At 44.3% G+C, this 18,969-nt stretch overlaps 1 long non-coding RNA gene across 1 annotated transcript; it reads right to left on the minus strand.

Moving 5' to 3' along the window:
• Window positions 1-17,672: 17,672 nt before the first annotated feature.
• LOC127002268 (uncharacterized) lies at window positions 17,673-18,561 on the minus strand. The gene is made up of 3 exons (XR_007755937.1): window positions 18,410-18,561; window positions 17,984-18,067; window positions 17,673-17,773 (listed from the first exon to the last, which is right to left on the minus strand). It is a non-coding gene; the product is annotated as an uncharacterized LOC127002268 (long non-coding RNA).
• Between the last annotated feature and the right edge of the window lie 408 nt (window positions 18,562-18,969).

Genomic DNA, 18,969 nt, shown 5'->3' on the forward strand with positions numbered 1-18,969 from the left:
CTTCCCCAGGTTTCCCAGGTACCCATTTATCGACCAGCCCGAAAGGGAGGATGAACAGCTGGGGAGCTGCACGCTGACTGCCCGGGCCGGGATTCGAACCAGGGCCAGCGGAGTAGAAGCCAGGCACGCTGACCACTAGACCACGGAGGCGTATTCTCTGATAGCACTAAGAAAATGTCTCTTGCGGGTTCCCACACACACATACCATGGCTATTTTCACACTTATTTTGATCTCTATACCCTTTTCTGCTGTTTTCCGGGCGGGTTGAAGGTTAGCAGAACACATACATGGCAGCAGAAGAGCAGCTGGTTAAGTAGGAGACGAGGTATCGGGGCATTAGTAAAACTAACCTCCGCCAATTTTCCCTTCAACAGCTGTCTTCAATAACCCCTCAAACTCGTGGGAGAAATTCGAAAACCAAGTTCTGATTTTAATTTTACGAACCTTGAATGAATATGTAGCTATGTTCACTTTATTCACACGTGTTTCGATCTCTACACCCTTTACTGCTGTACTGGTGAAGGTTAGCAGAACACATACATGGCAGCAGAAGAGTAGTTGGTTAAGAACAGGACTTAGTGACCATGACATACTCATCGTTGACGCTGACCTCCGACCGATTAGACATAAACAGAGACCCAGACAGATATTCCTTTATTCAAGAGCTGACTTAGACATGATCAAACAAGACCTAACTGCCTTCAGCACTGACTTTTTTGCGACAGACCCACACACAAGACTTCCTTCCATCAACTGGAACAACCTGAAACACACCATACACGCCTTTTACTATCCATATCAGACCCTATGACATACCGTTTTTCGCAAATATCTTTAAACGAAGACTCTGATCAGCATGGGACTTTGGCACAGATTGTTTCACACACTCCGCTAATTTTTGACGCTATTGTGCAATGCCAGATGCGGTTAATTATGGCGTTTACTCTTGACTGTGATGGCAAAACCTGCGTGAGCCACTTACACATTCGAACAGGTGAGGCGTGACGTATTTTTGACGTGTATCCACCACCTACCTCCCCCCCTGGCTTCCCTACTCCCATCCTCCCTTTCCTCCCTCCTCCCTGCACTCTCTCCCCTGCCCTCTCTCTCTCTCTCTCTCTCTCTCTCTCTCTCTCTCTCTCTCTCTCTCTCTCTCTCTCTCTCTCTCTTGTGCTGTACACGAGATATGAATCTATGCACACGTATGACTTGAATTAATGGCAGATAAATAGAAATCATATCCCGTCTGCATCAGCATCAACAGTGATGACGAGGATGACCTGTTTGTCGATGGTGATGAATGTTGAAGTAACAGCCTATGTGGTCAGTTATTTACGTTAGTAATCCACCCGTCATATACTCACTGTCTATTTTTGTTTGCTATGACTTTTTAACATATCTACATGAACACATCGTATGGCAGTCTTTTCCTAACATCAAAATAAATTATTCATATATTTCTCCAATTTGGTTTCACGTTTTTACTCTGCAATGAATTCCCGCTTCAGTTCCACCCCTATTCCTTTCCGTCTCTTACGCGATTTCCTATACATGATCAAACGTCAGCTACGTGCTTCATCCCATCATACGCTCAACGTAACCTGTGGGAAGGAGGGTCATATACTCGTGCAACTTTCAATGGGTATATAATTGCCAAACAAACCTCATACAGCACTTAAGCAACATTCAGTTACGCTGGAGCAGAAATTAAGGTCGTGTACATAAAACACCAGGCCATACTTAGCATATATATACTTTCGAGTTATCCGCCATTATAGACAAGTCATATGTGTGCAGCGCTTCACGTCGCAAGTATACCGAGAGGGCGGTGGGAGAGAGGTGGGGAGGGGAGGATGGGAGGGGAGGGAAGCCAGGGGTGGAGGTAGGTGGTGGATACACGTCACAAATACGTCACGCCTCACCTGTTCGAATGCGTAAGTGACTCACGCAGGTATTGCCATCACAGTCAAGAGTAAACGCCATAATTAACCGCATCTGGCATTGCACAATAGCGTCAAAAATTAGCGGAGTGTGTGAAACAATCTGTGCCAAAGTCCCATGCTGATCCGAGTCTTCGTTTGAAAGAAATTTGCGAAAAACGGTATGTCATAGGGTCTGATATGGATAGTAGGTACACACTTCCCTGGTTTTCCTGGGATCTACGCAGACAGCATCGCAAGAAGCAAAGACTCTACAGACGCGCGCAGACATACAACACAACAGATAATTGGACCGCCTACAAAAACCACCAAAAGACATTTGCCAAAAACATAAAAGTAGCGGAACGCAAACACATAGCAACTTACCTCGCAGACAATGTAAGAAATAACAAAAGAAACTTTTTCAAATTCTTTAAGACGCGGACACACGACACTAACACGATTATATCACTGAAAGACAACACTAACACATTAGTAACCAGCCCACAACACAAAGCACAAATACTCAACACACATTTCCAATCGGTATACATACAAGAACACAACCTGACACCAAACATGCCACACAGCCCCTTCCCCCCTGATACCCCCCCTTGACATCACGACTAACGGATTACAGAAATTACTGGAAGGACTCGACACAACTAAATCCACTGGCCACGACAACATTCCCGCCTCCATCCTTAAATCCTTTGCCCCCATCCTTGCCCCCATATCCTTCAGGCCATATTCACCCAATCACTATCATCCACTTCATTACCCTCTGACTGGCTTTTAGCAAACATTAATCCATTGTTCAAGACAGGTGACCGGACTGACCCAGCCAATTATCGCCCCATTTCACTAACATCGATTCCATGTAAAATTTTCGAACACATAATACACAAACACATAATGAATGACCTTGACGCAAACAACATCCTTACTGACTCACAACACGGCTTTCGACCTAAACGCTCATGTGAATTGCAACTCATTACTACATATCACGACATGACGAGGCTACTTGACCGACGTGACATTAAACAAGTTGACACTATTGTTTTAGATTTTGTCAAAGCCTTCGACAAAGTCCCGCACAAAAGACTGACATTAAAATTGAAATACTACAGTATTTCAGGACCTATTCTTCACTGGATCACTGCATTTCTTACTAACAGGACTCAACGTGTTCTTCTTGACGGATCTTCATCCGACACTGTCCCTGTTTCTTCAGGTGTCCCACAAGGCACCGTTCTAGGCCCCCTTCTTTTCCTCTTGTATATAAGATATATGAAAAAACTCAGGGAGGGGAAACTTTACACTTCCAGGGAGGCCCGTACACGGCGAGAACAATTTCCGTCGAAACGACTAACATACAGCCCCCTATTTTACTAACACTTCTTACTCTAGAGATAAACCACAGATTAATGGCCTATATACTCACAAAATACTTCCTGTAATAGGGACATAAGAAGGAAATTTTGGGGGCTCGACTCCCCGTTCCCACTCCCCCCGCCAGGCTCCAAGAACGCTGACGGGGGTTTCCTTCCTACAACCCTTAACACGGAAAGAAGAGGAGTATTGAGATTAACAACTAAAAGAACACATCGGGAAAGAATCTCGGGATTCGTGTAAGTGTATGTGTTGTGTGTGTGTGTGTGTGTGTGTGTGTGTGTGTGTTTGTGTGGGTGTGTGGCAGGAGTTCGCCGCCAGACCTGTAAACTCATGGAAACATGGAAACATGGAAACGCAGGCAACAGAAAGCCTATTGGCTCATTACGAGGTTGCCCGCTTTGGTGATTTAATCTGCTCGACAGCCTGGGGCCTGGGGAGCAGATGAAAGCACCTCGACATTGAGGAGTAGATGAAAGCACCTCGATATTGAGGAGCAGATGAAAGCAACTCAATATTCAGTTTACTCCCGACGCAGCGAAGTGACGGTCGATTCTATATTTGAAGGAGTTGATAGTATTCGCATTTACTACTTCTGAAGGAAGATTGTTCCAGTGACGGATGACTCGGTTTGAAAAGACACTCCTTCCGATGTCTGTGTTACATCGCTTAGACTGAATGGGTAAACCGTTATTTCTAGTTCTTAGGTTGGTTTGCAATTCAAAGAAATTGGAGTAATCGACGTTATTGAATTTTTTCAGATACTTGAAGACTTGAATCATATCTCCTCGTAGGCGTCTTTTCTCTAATGTAAAGAGATTGAGTCGCTTGAGTCGTTCCTCGTACGGTTGAGCCCTTAAGGGAGGTTTCTACCCCCACCTTTTACATGTTAACGGATAGGTCTATTTCTCTTTCATTTTTTCAGTGACGGTCATGGTTTTCGAATATGTTATATTTCAATGCATTTCTAATAAGATCCCGAGGGCAGATTTATTATTTAGGTTATTGATTTTCTTTATCTGAATTTTAAAAAAAGTAACTAAGAAGAATAAAAGAAAATTTACAAAAAAATATATAAAAAAATAATAGACAAAAAAGGCCCTCGACAAGCTGTTGCAAACTTCTTGATCTTTAAAATGCACTTTGTTTCATGATAATCGGTTCATAAATAAGGACAAAATAGCATTTTTAGTTTGAAAAACTGCTTTTTTTCAGGAGAGCTAAAAAAAGAAAAAGTTTCCAATTTCTTTAATAACTCTATTTCTTTTTGCTATACAACTATGAATTTTGGTATGGAAGTACTTCTGGGCACACCTGATCATATGTAAGTAAATCAATATCATACAGTGTTTCTAACCTAATGAGCCTTTACTGGTACATAAGGCACCTCACCACTGGGGTTCTCGGAAAAGCAGTTTCATCATCAAGGGTGTTTTGTACCAGTGGTGGGCTCCTTCCTTCACTCAACTGCTAATACAACATTAAAACTCTCCTGAGCATAGTTGTCATCAGTTGCTTCCCTCTTGCGCTTCTTCGGTGGAGATTTGTGCTTTATCTGCATAGCTTTGTCACCTATAACATCTCTTATAAGTGACATTCTCTCTAGAGTACTTGTATCTCCTTCAAGGACTTCAACTGAAGTGCTTGGCAGGAGAATATCATCAGAGGTACTCACATTAGCAGAGCTTCATGTAGAGGGCTGATCTTCAAGGTGTTTCTCTCAACCCACTCCTTATGAGACTTCTGAAGCCTCACCAGACTTTTCTTTCTCCTTCCCATCCTCGAAAATATAGGTAGAGAGCAGAAAAACACAGTAAATGTCCTTCACAAGCTTGTAAACAAACTCCTTATCAGCTTCTGTGGCTTCCCCTTCCTCTTCACAGGTCACAATCCCGTTCTCTCAAAGGGATAGCTTTGAGAAAACGTATGTAAAGGAGGTGAGACTAAAATAAACTATTTTTTTTGCGTAATTTTCGAGAAAAATTACTGTATTCACGATTTTTAAAGGTATTTGACAGATCTGACAGCTGGGCAGCCTTTTAAACTGACAGTTGGGACCTTTAAACTGTCACGCGGCCTTTAAACATTGCTGGGAATTAAAGGCCGGTCATATTAGCCTCCAATAAGCGAATAAAAATTTTTTTAATTTTTTTTTAATTATTCGGGTAGAAACCCCCCTTAAGGTTGGTATCATTTTCGTGGCGCGTCGCTGAATCCTTTCCAGTAAATCAATGTCCTTTCTGTAATTAGGAGACCAGAACTGTACTGCATACTCGAGGTGCGGTCTTACCATGGAATTATACAAGGATAGCATCACGTCTGGCGTTTTACACTCGAAGTTCCTCGCTATGAACCCGAGCATAGTGTTGGCTTTGTTGTATGCTTTTTTACAGTGATTCGCGTGTTTCAGGTCACTGCTGATAGTGACTCCAAGATCCTTTTCCTCCTGCATCGCTTGCAGAGGTCTCCCATTCATGATGTATGTGTGGTTACTATTTCTGGACCCAATGTGCATGACTTTGCATTTGTCAACATTAAAAGACATTTGCCATTTTTCCGACCATTCGATAATGTGATTGAGGTCTTTCTGAATGATTTCGCAGTCGGTCTTTGTGAGGGCCTTTCCCCCCACCTTAGTGTCATCAGCAAATTTCGATATTGTGGATTTCAGTCCTGCTTCGAGGTCGTTGATATATATGATGAAGAGAATGGGTCCCAGCACTGACCCTTGAGGCACTCCACTAGTGACTGGAAGCCAATCGGAAGGCTGTCCCGTTGAGTAGTACTCGTTTTCTGCCGGTGAGCCAATCTCTTATCCACGCGATCAGATTGGCTCCAATGCCCGCCGAGTGCAGTTTCTTAAGGAGTCGCTCGTGCGGTACTTTGTCGAAGGCTTTCTGAAAGTCCAGGTATATAACATCACTGGGGATGTGGGCATCCCAGTTCTTATATATACCTTGGAAGAAGTCTAATAAATTCGTTAGGCAGGAGCGCTTGTTTCTGAAGCCATGCTGGGTGTCGGAGATTACATTATTGTCTTCTAGAAACTTAACAAGTTTGTCTTTTCGAGAATCTTTCCTGCCACTGACGTCAAACTTATGGGCCTGTAGTTTAATGCAACGCTTTTGTCTCCTTTTTTGAAAATCGGTGTTACGTTCGCCATCTTCCAGTCTTCTGGGACCTTGTTCAGTTGAACAGACTGGTTGAATATGTTAGTGAGTGGCTGAAGTATTTGTTGTTAAGCTCTTTAATAACCGAGGGGACAAACTGTCTGGTCCCGTTGACTTGTTCTTTTCGAGTTTATCCAAATACTCTTTCACTTCTTGGTCGCATATTGAGTCAATTTTCAGGGGCGTGATTCCCTCGGCGGGTCAGGGTTCTCGGGCATGGTTTCGATGTTTTCGACTGTGAATACGGATGCGAAGTTACTGGTGAGGATTCTGGCCATCTGTTTACTGTCCTGAGTTGCAGCTCCAGGCTCGTCTGGCCGGGGCCCACTATTGATTTTACTTTCTTTTTCGATCTGATGTATGTGAAGAATTTTTGAGTTTGTCTTGAAGACACGCGCTATTTGTTTTTCATAATTGCGTTTACTACTCCGAATAAGGGTGCGACAAGCTCTGAGGCTGGCGTGGTACTGTGTACGGGCTTCGGCCGTGTCATTCTCTTTCATTAGGTTATAATTCCTTTTTATAAGTTTACTGCCCTTTTTTATTTATCTGGTCATCCACGGTGGATCTACGGCACCATTTACTCGCCTGAGTTTTGTAGGCACTGTAGCCTTCTCTACCCCCAAAAGCTTATCTTTGAAGTCGTTCCACACGTTGTCGATTGTATTGTCGGTTAAGTTAAGTTGGTCCCAGGTCGCAGAGGGAAGCAGCCCACGAGCTAGGTTGAAATTTGCTTTTTTGTAGTCTGGTATCACTGACGGATTGTCTACGAGTTTGTGACTTATGTTGATATTGAAAAGGATTAAGTGGTGATCACAACCATTAATTTTTTCACCAACTTCACAGTCGCGAATGATGTCGGGGTCGCTTACTAATACCAGATCCAGCAGATTGTTTTCTCTTGTCAGTTGAGTTACAACTTGAGTGGGGAAAGAATCCTCCCCCATTTCTATAAGCCTGTTACCCTCTTGATCTCCAGTCAATTGGCACCAGTCAATGTTAGGGCAGTTAAAGTCCCCAACTATTATTGCTTCTTTGTTTTGTGTTAAAGAGTGGAGCTTTTCGTACAGGGCAGCGTCGTCTGCTGTCTGTTGTTTTGGAGGCCTGTATACGGTCGCAAGTGTTAATTTCTTATTATTCGCAGTTATTTCCACATAGACGGAGTCGTAATTCTCTGCGTCCTGTTTGTCAATTTTTATGGCAGGGAGCGTACTTTTTACGTAGCAAATTACTCCTCCTCCTTTCTTGTGCATTCGATTTTTTTGGAAGCTTTCGTCCCCGGGAAATGACAGTTCAGATACTAGATGTGCAGAGTTGGCCCAAGTCTATGTGATGTCTACCACATCTGGTTTCTCAGTTGCAATATACGCCCTAATTTCGTCCTTTTGGGGTAATAGACTGCGTGCATTTGTGTACAAAATGGAAATGTGACTACTGGTTTGGCCGCGTCGTGTTGAATGAGTTCGCTTGTCGGAGGCGTCGTTGGTTACACAGTTTCTTGCAAGCCGCATCGACGCTACGGTTCGGTTGATCAAGGGTTGCCTTTGCCTTGCCCTCGCCTCCAGTTTTTTGAATAGCTTTTCGAGAAGCTTTCAACTGCATCGTTCAGGAGCCTTCCTAGCCGCGCCGAACCAACCTCGTTCAAGTGGAGTCCGTCCTCCCAAAACAAATCTGGGCGCTGGTTGAAGTGATGCCATGCGTTCATGAACCCTACGCCTTCATCGTTACATAACTGCTTTAGACTAGTGTTGACGCCGTACGCTTTACTGTTGTTGTATCCGGCGAACGTATTGACTCTCGGTAGAATTCCAGAGACGATGATGGAGGGACTTGGTCTTGTATTTCCGAATGACTTGACGGTATTTTGCTAACAGGTCCTGCATTTGAGTTGACTGAAGGTCGTTGGTTCCTGCATGGATCAGATACACTGTGTCGTCCTTCGCATTTACTGAAACTGCATCGACAGCTGATTCAATATCGTCCAGTTTGGCTCCGGGGATACAGAAACGCTGCCGTGTCAACGTATTCCGACCGCAAACCTGTAAGTTGGCCTCTCACCACACTGTCTCCAACTAAATTGACTCTAGTAGTTAGTTTGCCCATACCAGGAAACAGCGTCTGGTTCGTACAAGTGACAGCTGGTAGAATGGTCTTGTGATTTCTTCTGGAAGGGCGCGAGGTACAAGAGGGAGCGCGGGCTAAGGTGGGTTTGGAAGTGGTGGTGGTGATAGTAGTGGGTGGCTGGGGAAGGTGGAGGGTGAGGTGGGTGGAGGGAGATGTATCAGAAGTGGAGGAGGAGGCGGAGGTTGAGTTCGTGTTGGAGATGGAAGTGGAGGATGGAGGGTGATGAGGATAGGGAGGAGTCAAGGGTGTTGGAGGGAGAGGAAGGAGAGGGAGAAAGGGGAGTGGTACTGTGGATGGAGGTGGATGGGGTAGGAAGGAGGTGGATGGAGTAGAAGGAATGGTAAGGGTGGCGGCGGGTTCAGGCGTGGCAGAGGAGATCGTGTTGAAGGTGGAAGGGAAGATGGAGTGGTGATGAGGATAGGGGAGGAGTCAAGGGTGTTGGAGGGAGAAGAGGGAGGGAGGATGAGGTAGCAAGGAGGTGGATGGGATAGAAGGAATGGTAGGGGTGGCGGGTTCCAGCGTTGCAGAGGAGGTGGTTGAGGCGAGGCAGAGGAGATCGTGTTGGAGGTGGAAGGGAAGATGGAGTGGTGATGAGGATAGGGAGGAGTCAAGGGTAGTGGAGGGAGAAGAGGAGGGAGTGGATGAGGTAGCAAGGAGGTGGATGGGCGGAAGGAATAGTAAGGATGGAGGCGGGTTCAGGCGAGGCAGAGGAGGAGGAGGTATGTAATTGGGTCAGAACGTCAGAATATGAGTTTGAGGTTGAGGAGGAAGCTGGAGTAGGAAGGGCGGGAATGACGTCACAACTTCCCATATCAGAACGTTTGAGCGTTTCAACTCATCGTTAATCGAGCTAAGTGCTTGGATACGCGAGTCCAAGACACAATATTTACATTTAGACTCGCTGAGTTGAAAGTGGATCGTGGCAAATTTCTGCGAACAATTACCGCAAGTGAAATATTTGGGCATGGTTACACCTTTTTCTTTTCTTTTTTCTGTAGCAAGAAACTTTAGTTATGATATATTTAGAAACCGCGTGGGTGGCTTGCTGAATACCAGGAAGGAGTTCAACTGAACACCTGGAAGGAGTTAGGTAGGGGTCGGGTCGAGTCCCGCGGGGGTAATTAGTTGGACGGTAGAGAGGCTTGTTTAGTTAATGGAACACAAAGGAGCACAAAGGAGGAGGAGGAGGAAATAGTTAGAGGAGGAGGAAATGGTTAAAGGAGGAGGCGGAGGAGGAAATATGGGTTTGGGCGGAGGAGGAGGAGTAGGGAAGGTGATTAAAATAGAATTAGAAATACCTGTGTTGATTAGGATTATTTAAGGAGTGCCGGGTGGTTTCCTTTGTTAAGGGGGGGCGGAACAGCTGGAATGGAAAAATGGGGTCAAGAATACTTTTTTTTTTTTTTACATATTTCATAAAAAAAATAAAAAAAAAAATATATGACTATGAAGACAATGGGGAGCGCCTGGGAGTTTTAAAGGGACGCGGACGGTGCAGCAGACATTTACACGCCGGGTGGACTTTAAATCTTATGTAATGAGTTTCTGCCTTTTTCTTCACTTAGGCTTGGTGGGATACGCCGATATGGTATAAGAAAAATACAAGAAGAAGAAGAAAAGAGAGCAGAGGAAGGGGAAACATATGGCGCTGGCATAGCGCCTGTGTAGAGATACAGTTATGTATCTTTTTGGTGAGCAGTGTCTTTGAGTTGAGGGAAGGCGCTCATTGCTGGTAAAACAAGACCCCTCAACAATGATTTGACACTGTGAAGACACCCCAGCAGTGAGGACCCTAATACGGTCCGCTAAAAGCGCGAAGAATCATCAACTCATGGGACCCACTGTCAGTCACTGGAGAAATACGCGGTTGAGAAAAGAATGCATTTCCTATTGTAAATACATTATATTGATAACTTTTGACTATTACATATTATATTAGTGTGTAGTATATGTTTGTAGTGCATATATGTAAAAATGAATGTAATCGTGCAATAAATAAATGCAATAACTAACAAAATATGTAATGTGAAAACTTTAAACGCGTTTTTCTCAAAACCACAAAAAATAACTTCAAAAATCAGTTCTGCAAAGAATACTCCATGGAGCTTGATGAAAATCACTACACTTATACATTTTGGGTGTATCTACATTTACAAGTAGCGGTTTTTTGAAATATTGAAAAGAAAATGGTTTTTGAGTGTTTTTTTGGTAAAAAATTGTTACGTAACGATTTACATGAAATTGCGACAGCGATTACTCGCGAACTATACAAAATTTAGCAAAACCGCTACTTGTAAATATTTCTACAACATTCAACTACTACCATGCAAAATTTCGTAACTCTAAAACGAAAACTGTATTTTACGCTGATTTTTAAAGTCTTGACCTCATGAGGTCATGACCTGACCAATTAGCAGGTTCTACCTTTGGGATAGTATTTGAAACATGATTTTAAACATAATAGAGAAGTTTGAGGCAAAAATATTCAAAACTTTTTTTTTATGAATATTTTTTACCTACCCGTTCCCCCTCCCCTTAAGCCCTCGGTGGCTGTGGGATATGGGCGGGTGTGTGAACACCTGGGTCTTGGTGTGTGAACACCTGACTGTCTTGGTGAGGGAGTGCCGGTGAAAAGATTAGCCGACCTCACTAATCCCGGAAAATTTCAGACTTAACGGCGGTACTGGAGTAATTATACCCCTGGAAATAAATAGGGCGGGGTTCAGGAACGATTGGTAATGAACAAGAAAATACAGTGAGTTGTGATCTGACCGTTTACTATAGTAATAAAATAAATAAAATACTCGCTGTAATAAGTGTGTAAATGTATCACTCGGGTTTATGTTTAAACAATGTGTGTGCTGTTGTTGAAATACTTTACTTTGTTACCCTGTGACAGGTACGGGAAGCAGTAGAATTATGACACTTAGCGTTCCACAGCGGCGTTGATGTCTGCTAGGCAGTGAAGCGACGATGAAGTTACCGATGAGCGATGTCCAACCTCTTCAAGTAATATCAACTACAGTTAAAGTCCTCGATGGCGTATAAAGATTGCACAACACACTTGGTGAACACTAATTCACGGAATCGCGGTTAACAGTAAATTGAGGAATCACGATGAGCACTGAATTACGGAATCACGGTTAACACTGAATCACGGTATCGCGGTTAACACCGAATCACAGAGTCGCGATTAACACTGACTCACGGAATAGCGGTTAACACTAAATCAAGGAATCACGGTTAACACTAAATCACTGAATCACGGTTAACACTGAAACACGGAATAGCGTAACACTGAATCACTGAATCACGGTTAACACTGAAACACGGAATAGCGGTTAACACTGAATCACTGAATCACGGTTAACACTGAAACACGGAATAGCGATTAACACTGAATCACTGAATCACGGTTAACACTGAAACACGGAATAGCGGTTAACACTGAATCACTGAATCACGGTTAACACTGAAACACGGAATAGCGGTTAACACTAAATCACTGAATCACGGTTAACACTGAAACACGGAATAGCGGTTGACACTAAATCACTGAATCACGGTTAACACTGAAACACGGAATAGCGGTTAACACTAAATCACTGAATCACGGTTAACACTGAAACACGGAATAGCGGTCAACACTGAATCACAGAATCACGGTTAACACTGAAACACGGAATAGCGGTTAACACTAAATCACTGTATCACGGTTAACACTGAAACACGGAATAGCGGTCAACACTGAATCACTGAATCACGGTTAACACTGAAACACGGAATAGCGGTTAACACTGAATCACTGTATCACGGTTAACACTAAATCAAGGGATCACGGTTAACACTGAATCACTGTATCACGGTTAACACTAGCCGGAGCGAGCGGGGGTCGTGACCTTAGCCTAGGAGGGTCAGGAAAGTGGGCGAGTGATCGCTATTTAACTTACTGATATCAGAAATGCATTTACATGATAATTAAGACACACAGTGGCTAAAGGGGAGACGGTAATTAACACAGGGGGGCACGTAGGGGGAAAAAAATGGGAAGGCGGAAGGCGGGAGAGTCACACTCGTACCTGTAACCACACGTCAGATGAGTGGAGCGAGTGATGCCCCGGGAAACGCTACCCTGAGTTTTATACACGCCCTGCGGCGTCCCCGTAGGACGGGAAGAGGGGGCCAAGTAGCTGATTTATAATCTACTAAGGTTTTATTTAAAATGAAGGGAAAATTAGGGTAGTTTATATATGGTTACGGTTTCTTAACTTGCAAGGTGACGAAATTTACTTTTGAAGCAGCGGAAAAATCTATGCAAGGTGGATGACTTTAATAGATAGGACATTTACAAGCAAGAGCTGGCAACAACTCCGAAATGCGTGCGCTGGTAGGGGGAGGGGAGGAAAGGGGAGGGACGGTAGACGCTAAGTTCTGGCGGGAAAGTGACGTGAAAGGATTGCACCACCTTGTGTAATTGCATTCTGAGGGGGGGATGTGTTATGTTATAGGTTGTGATTAATGATAGCTTATTACAATTACTTACATATATATGATGGCCTTGTAGTGACTTATAATCACTTATAACTACTTATGTTCACTTATAACTACTTGTAATCACTTATAATGACTTAACCTAGGTCTTTTCCTTATACTTCTAAGTTTCTCCTCCTCCCTATACATCCCGGCATTACAATAGTTCCCCACACACCAAACAAGGCAATTTGCCAATTTGCTGATGATGGGGTAAAAGGTCCACATGTGGGGTAAAAGGCCTCCATGTGGGCAACTTACCCCAAAGGCACAGGGGGCCTCTTACCCTGACAACTCATATATACACAAAATGTCACCATCTTTCCTACAAGTAAGTAGGCAGAGTATAATCACATGCAATATGGTCTAGACATCTTAGAGCAAGTATCCATAGCCATCAGGCTAACTCTACAGTTCTTTGTCGTTAATTAGGTATCATTAAAATCACTGAAAACTTACAAGAAATTAGTCAAAAAGAAGAAATGTCCCCTTGTGGCCAGAGCAAGTGTCCATTGTTTACTCCAGTAGTTCCTGTGAGCACAGAGAGTTGGCGTTGCCTACTTGATCATGTGACTGCTTGAGAAAAGAAAGAAAGACAAAACCAAGGGGGGGCCTTTCACCCCAGGGGGGCATCTTACCCCACCTTACCCTATACAAAAAGCAGTGTCTTGGTGAGGGAGAGCTTGAACACAGTGGCTGAAGCTCATCTTAACATGGTAGCAGCAACGGGCCAAATTTGTGGCTTTACCGTGTAGCAGCGACGGGCCAAATTTGTGGCTTTACCGTGTAGCAGCGACGGGCCAAATTTGTGGCTTTACCGTGTAGCAGCGACGGGCCAAATTTGTGGCTTTACCGTGTAGCAGCGACGGGCCAAATTTGTGGCTTTACCGTGTAGCAGCGACGGGCCAAATTTGTGGCTTTGCCGTGTAGCAGCGACGGGCCAAATTTGTGCCATGATTTAACCCCCCAAAAATAGATGATACATAAACTAATCACAAATGCTTCGATATATATTATGAAATAGTTTGTGTGAGGGGTGATTTTTTCTCATTTTTCTCGCTTAGAGTGACCATTAAGAAACATGATCCCCGCTGCTACCACCACCGGGCTAAACGTCCAACCACCCCAGTTCCCCTGTTTGAAAAACCTCTCGTGGAAGTTGCTAGGATTTCAATGGCCTGTGTTGTGATGGTGGTGATAGCCTTACCCGAAATTGACCTCTCTTTTGGCCACTCTTTACTTTTCATCTGTTGTGGGAGCGGTGAGTAGCGGCCATTTTTTTCCTACACTCTTTTTGCTGCCCTTGAGCCGTCTCCTTTGTTGTAAAAATAAATAAATAAATAAATAAACGGGAAAATTCACCCTCGGAAACCCGGGTAATTTCTCTGTGGCCTCGGGAAAAGTTGGAAAGTTTCGTTTAGTCGGTGCAACATCTGTGGTCATATGCCGGAGAGAGACAGAATGGGAAGGAATCATAGGAGAAGGGAACAGATCCCAGGAGACGGGACACAACCCCCAATTAGTACCTGGTACCCATTCCTGCTGGGTGGACAGGGGGGTAGGGTATCGGAAAAGCCGCCCAAATTTTTCCACTCCGCCTGGGAATCGAACCCAGGCTCTCTCGGTTGTGAGCCGAGTGTGCTAACCACTGCACCACGAAGCCCCCTGTGGCCTCGGGAGACAGTCATGATGGAGCCCCAGACGCTTAAGAATACCAACTGAGTCAGATGAAGAGGTGACAGTGTAATGACCAAGTGAATTAGAAGATAAAATTCAGGATAAGCAATTAAAGCAAAAGAATTATTCACGAAAGGAGGAGGAGGAGGAGGAGGAGAAAGAGGAGGAGGAGGAGAAGAAGGAGGAGGAGGAGGAGGAGAAGAAGGAGGAGGAGGAGGAGAAGAAGGAGGAGGAGGAGGAGGAGGAGAAGAAGGAGGAGGAGAAGGAGGAGGAGGAGTAGGAGGAGAAGGAGGAGAAGGAGGAGGAGGAGGAAGAGGAAACATGGAAACATGGACTAGCAGGCAGCAGAAAGCCTGTTGGCTCATTACTAGGCTGCCTGCGTTCAGTGATTTAATCAATCCGTTTGCCATAGGAGTGGCTTGCAGGGAAGGATTAAAGCACTTGTGTATCTACTCTTGGGAACGTTCAGTTCACTCCCGATGCAGCAAAGTAGCGATCAATGCGTTTTTTGAAGGAGTTGATGGTCTCTGCGCTAACCACTTCTGCAGGAAGGCTGTTTCAGTGGCGAACAACTCTATTCGCGAAATAACTCCTGCCGATGTCGGTATTGCATCGCTTTGCTTGAATTGTTTTTCCGTTGTTTCTTGTTCTCAGGTTGGTTTGTAGCGTGAAGAGTTTGGAGTGATCAACGTTGCTGAGCTTGTTCAGGTACTTAAAGACTTGTATCATGTCTCCCCGCAGGCGTCTCTTTTCCAACGTGAAGAGGTTGAGTCGCTCGAGTCGCTCTTCATAGGGCTTCGTCCTCAGTGATGGTATCATCTTCGTGGCGCGGCGCTGTACTCTCTCAAGTAATTCAATGTCTTTCCTGTAATTAGGAGACCAGAATTGCACGGCGTATTCCAGGTGGGGCCTTACCAGCGAATTATACAAGGATAACATAACTCCCGGCGTCTTGTATTCGAAGCTCCTCGCTATGAACCCAAGCATTGTATTGGCTTTCTTACAGGCGGACTTGAAGTGTTTTGTTTGTTTCAAGTCACTGTTGATGGTGACCCCGAGGTCTCTTTCCTCTTGCACAACATGTAGTGGTTCGCCACCCATGTGGTATGTGTGGTTGCTGTTTCTGGATCCGATATGCATTACTTTACATTTGGTAGTGTTGAAGGACATCTGCCATTTTTCTGACCACCGAGTAAACTGGTCCAGGTCTCTCTGGATAATTTCGCAGTCTGCCGTTGTGAGGCCCTTCCCGCCCACCTTTGTGTCGTCGGCAAATTTTGAAAGATTGGATTTCAATCCTAGTTCTAGGTCGTTGATATATATGATGAAAAGTTTGGGTCCCAGCACTGACCCCTGTGGCACTCCACTTGTGACCGGGAGCCACTCGGAGGCCTGTCCGTTGAGTACAACTCGTTGTTTTCTTCCAGTGAGCCAGTCCTTGATCCACGCTGTCAGATTGCCGCCTAATCCCGCCGACTTGAGTTTCTTGAGGAGTCTTTCGTGTGGCACTTTGTCAAAAGCTTTCTGAAAGTCTAGATATATAACATCGCTGGGGATATGATTATCCCAGTTTTCATAGATACCTTGGAAGAAGTCCAATAAATTGGTTAAGCATGAGCGCTTGTTCCTGAAACCGTGCTGAGCATCGGAAATGATGTTGTCTTCAAGGAACCTAACGAGTTTGTCTCTGATGAGGAGAAGAAGGAGGAGGAGAAGGAGGAGGCGGAGGAGGAGGAGGAGGAGGAGGAGGAGGAGGAGGAGGAGGAGGAGGAGGAGGAGGAGGAGGAGGAGTGAGTGAGTGAGTGAGTGAGTGAGAGCATGGAGATAAAAGAGAGGAAAGGAGGAAAATAATGGAAATAGAGAAAAAAGAAATACACGGGAGAGATGGAAGAGATAACAAGGAAAAAGAAAACAATTGATGAAAAGACTGATTGATGAGAGAGAGAGAGAGAGAGAGAGAGAGAGAGAGAGAGAGAGAGAGAGAGAGAGAGAGAGAGAGAGAGAGAGAGAGAGAGAGAGAGAGAGAGAGAGAGAGAGAGAGAGAGAGAGAGAGAGAGAGAGAGAGAGAGAGAGAGAGAGAGAGAGAGAGAGAGAGAGAGAAGTTACTATGAAGTTAAAAAACAGATGTAGTATACACTATGGTCTATGTTATGCATCAAAGAAAAATTTGTACGGGACGAGATTGAGCGGCGATAATGTTAGTGATTGCTTGTACTGTTGTTCACTGCCATGTACAGTCATCGTCAGGCGCAGTCATGCGCGCCTTCTTGGGTTGAGTGAGGAACAGATTTACTCTGAGTTATTCATTTAGTATTTAATTCTGAACAATAATTGAAAAGTCAGAATGACTGAATCACTGATTCTGATGACTGATACCGATTGACTGATTGAGTCTGATTTATTGTAAAAAAAAAAAAAAAAATGTGAGCATGCAGTGCTGTAAATGTCTCCGATACTTTTCTAAGTACCGCCAAAAGTACCGCAGGATTTTTTTGTGCAGTCCGCGGTAGTGCGGTATTTTCAGAAAGTTTGCGGTAGTGCGGTACTTTTCTTGTGATGCGATACTACCGCACTACCGCACTAAGTACCGCACTTGCCCACCTCTGCATTAATCGCCATGCAAGGGGTGCAGGTTATCTCATTTACCACATATTTACCGACATAAAAGGGATGCAAGAACAAACTTTCACATTTCAAGCATTTTCAAATTCAAAACACAGGTCATCATTTATTTTTATAAAAATAAACTTGGGTGGGACAATGTCGGCAGATGTGATAAATGAGATAAACTGCACAACTTGTATGTTGGTGAATGTGATAAATGAGACAACCTGCACCCCTTGCATGTCGGTGAATGTGATAAATGAGACAACCTGCACCCCTTGTATGTCGGTGAATGTGATAAATGAGACAACCTGCACCCCTTGTATGTCGGTGAATGTGATAAATGAGACAACCTACACCCCTTGCATGTCGGTGAATGTGATAAATGAGACAACCTGCACCCCTTGTATGTCGGTGAATGTGATAAATGAGACAACCTGCACCCCTTGCATGTCGGTGAATGTGATAAATGAGACAACCTGCATCCCTTGCATGTCGGTGAATGTGATAAATGAGATAAACTGCACAACTTGTATGTCGGTGAATGTGATAAATGAGACAACCTGCACCCCTTGTATGTCGGTGAATGTGATAAATGAGATAAACTGCACCCCTTGTATGTCGGTGAATGTGATAAATGAGACAACCTGCACCCCTTGCATGTCGGTGAATGTGATAAGATAAATGAGAAAAACTGCACCCCTTGGATGTCGGTGAATGTGATAAATGAGACAACCAACCTGCCCTTGCATGTCGGTGAATGTGATAAATGAGATAAACTGCACCCCTTGTATGTCGGTGAATGTGATAAATGAGATAAACTGCACCCCTTGCATGTCGGTGAATGTGATAAATGAGATAAACTGCACCCCTTGTATGTCGGTGAATGTGATAAATGAGACAACCTGCACCCCTTGTATGTCGGTGAATGTGATAAATGAGACAACCTGCACCCTTTGCATGTCGGTGAATGTGATAAATGAGACAACCTGCACCCCTTGTATGTCGGTGAATGTGATAAATGAGACAACCTGCACCCCTTGCATGTCGGTGAATGTGATAAATGAGACAACCTGCACCCCTTGTATGTCGGTGAATGTGATAAATGAGACAACCTGCACCCCTTGCATGTCGGTGAATGTGATAAATGAGACAACCTGCACCCCTTGCATGTCGGTGAATGTGATAAATGAGACAACCTGCACCCCTTGCATGTCGGTGAATGTGATAAATGAGACAACCTGCACCCCTTGTATGTCGGTGCATAGACTTCACAATCTCTTGACGGGAAACGGGGCGCGGGGCCGATTCGCAGGGGGCCGATTTTCAAAAAATTAAAATTTAAATATTTTCAAAACCAAAGCAGCTAGCGACCTGAAACTAAAACAGGCACCTCCCTTAGGCATATATGAGTCTCCATGAGCAGCGGTATCAAAAAATTCAAAGTCGTTCCCTAATAAAATCCCGATTAATTGTTTTTTATATAAGTATAACAAAACTTAAAAAGGCTATAAAATCCTCAGATTTTACGCTAGATGCACAAACATCA

The sequence above is a fragment of the Eriocheir sinensis genome, chromosome 22 (genome assembly GCF_024679095.1).
Source record: "Eriocheir sinensis breed Jianghai 21 chromosome 22, ASM2467909v1, whole genome shotgun sequence".
NCBI lineage: Eukaryota > Metazoa > Arthropoda > Malacostraca > Decapoda > Varunidae > Eriocheir > Eriocheir sinensis.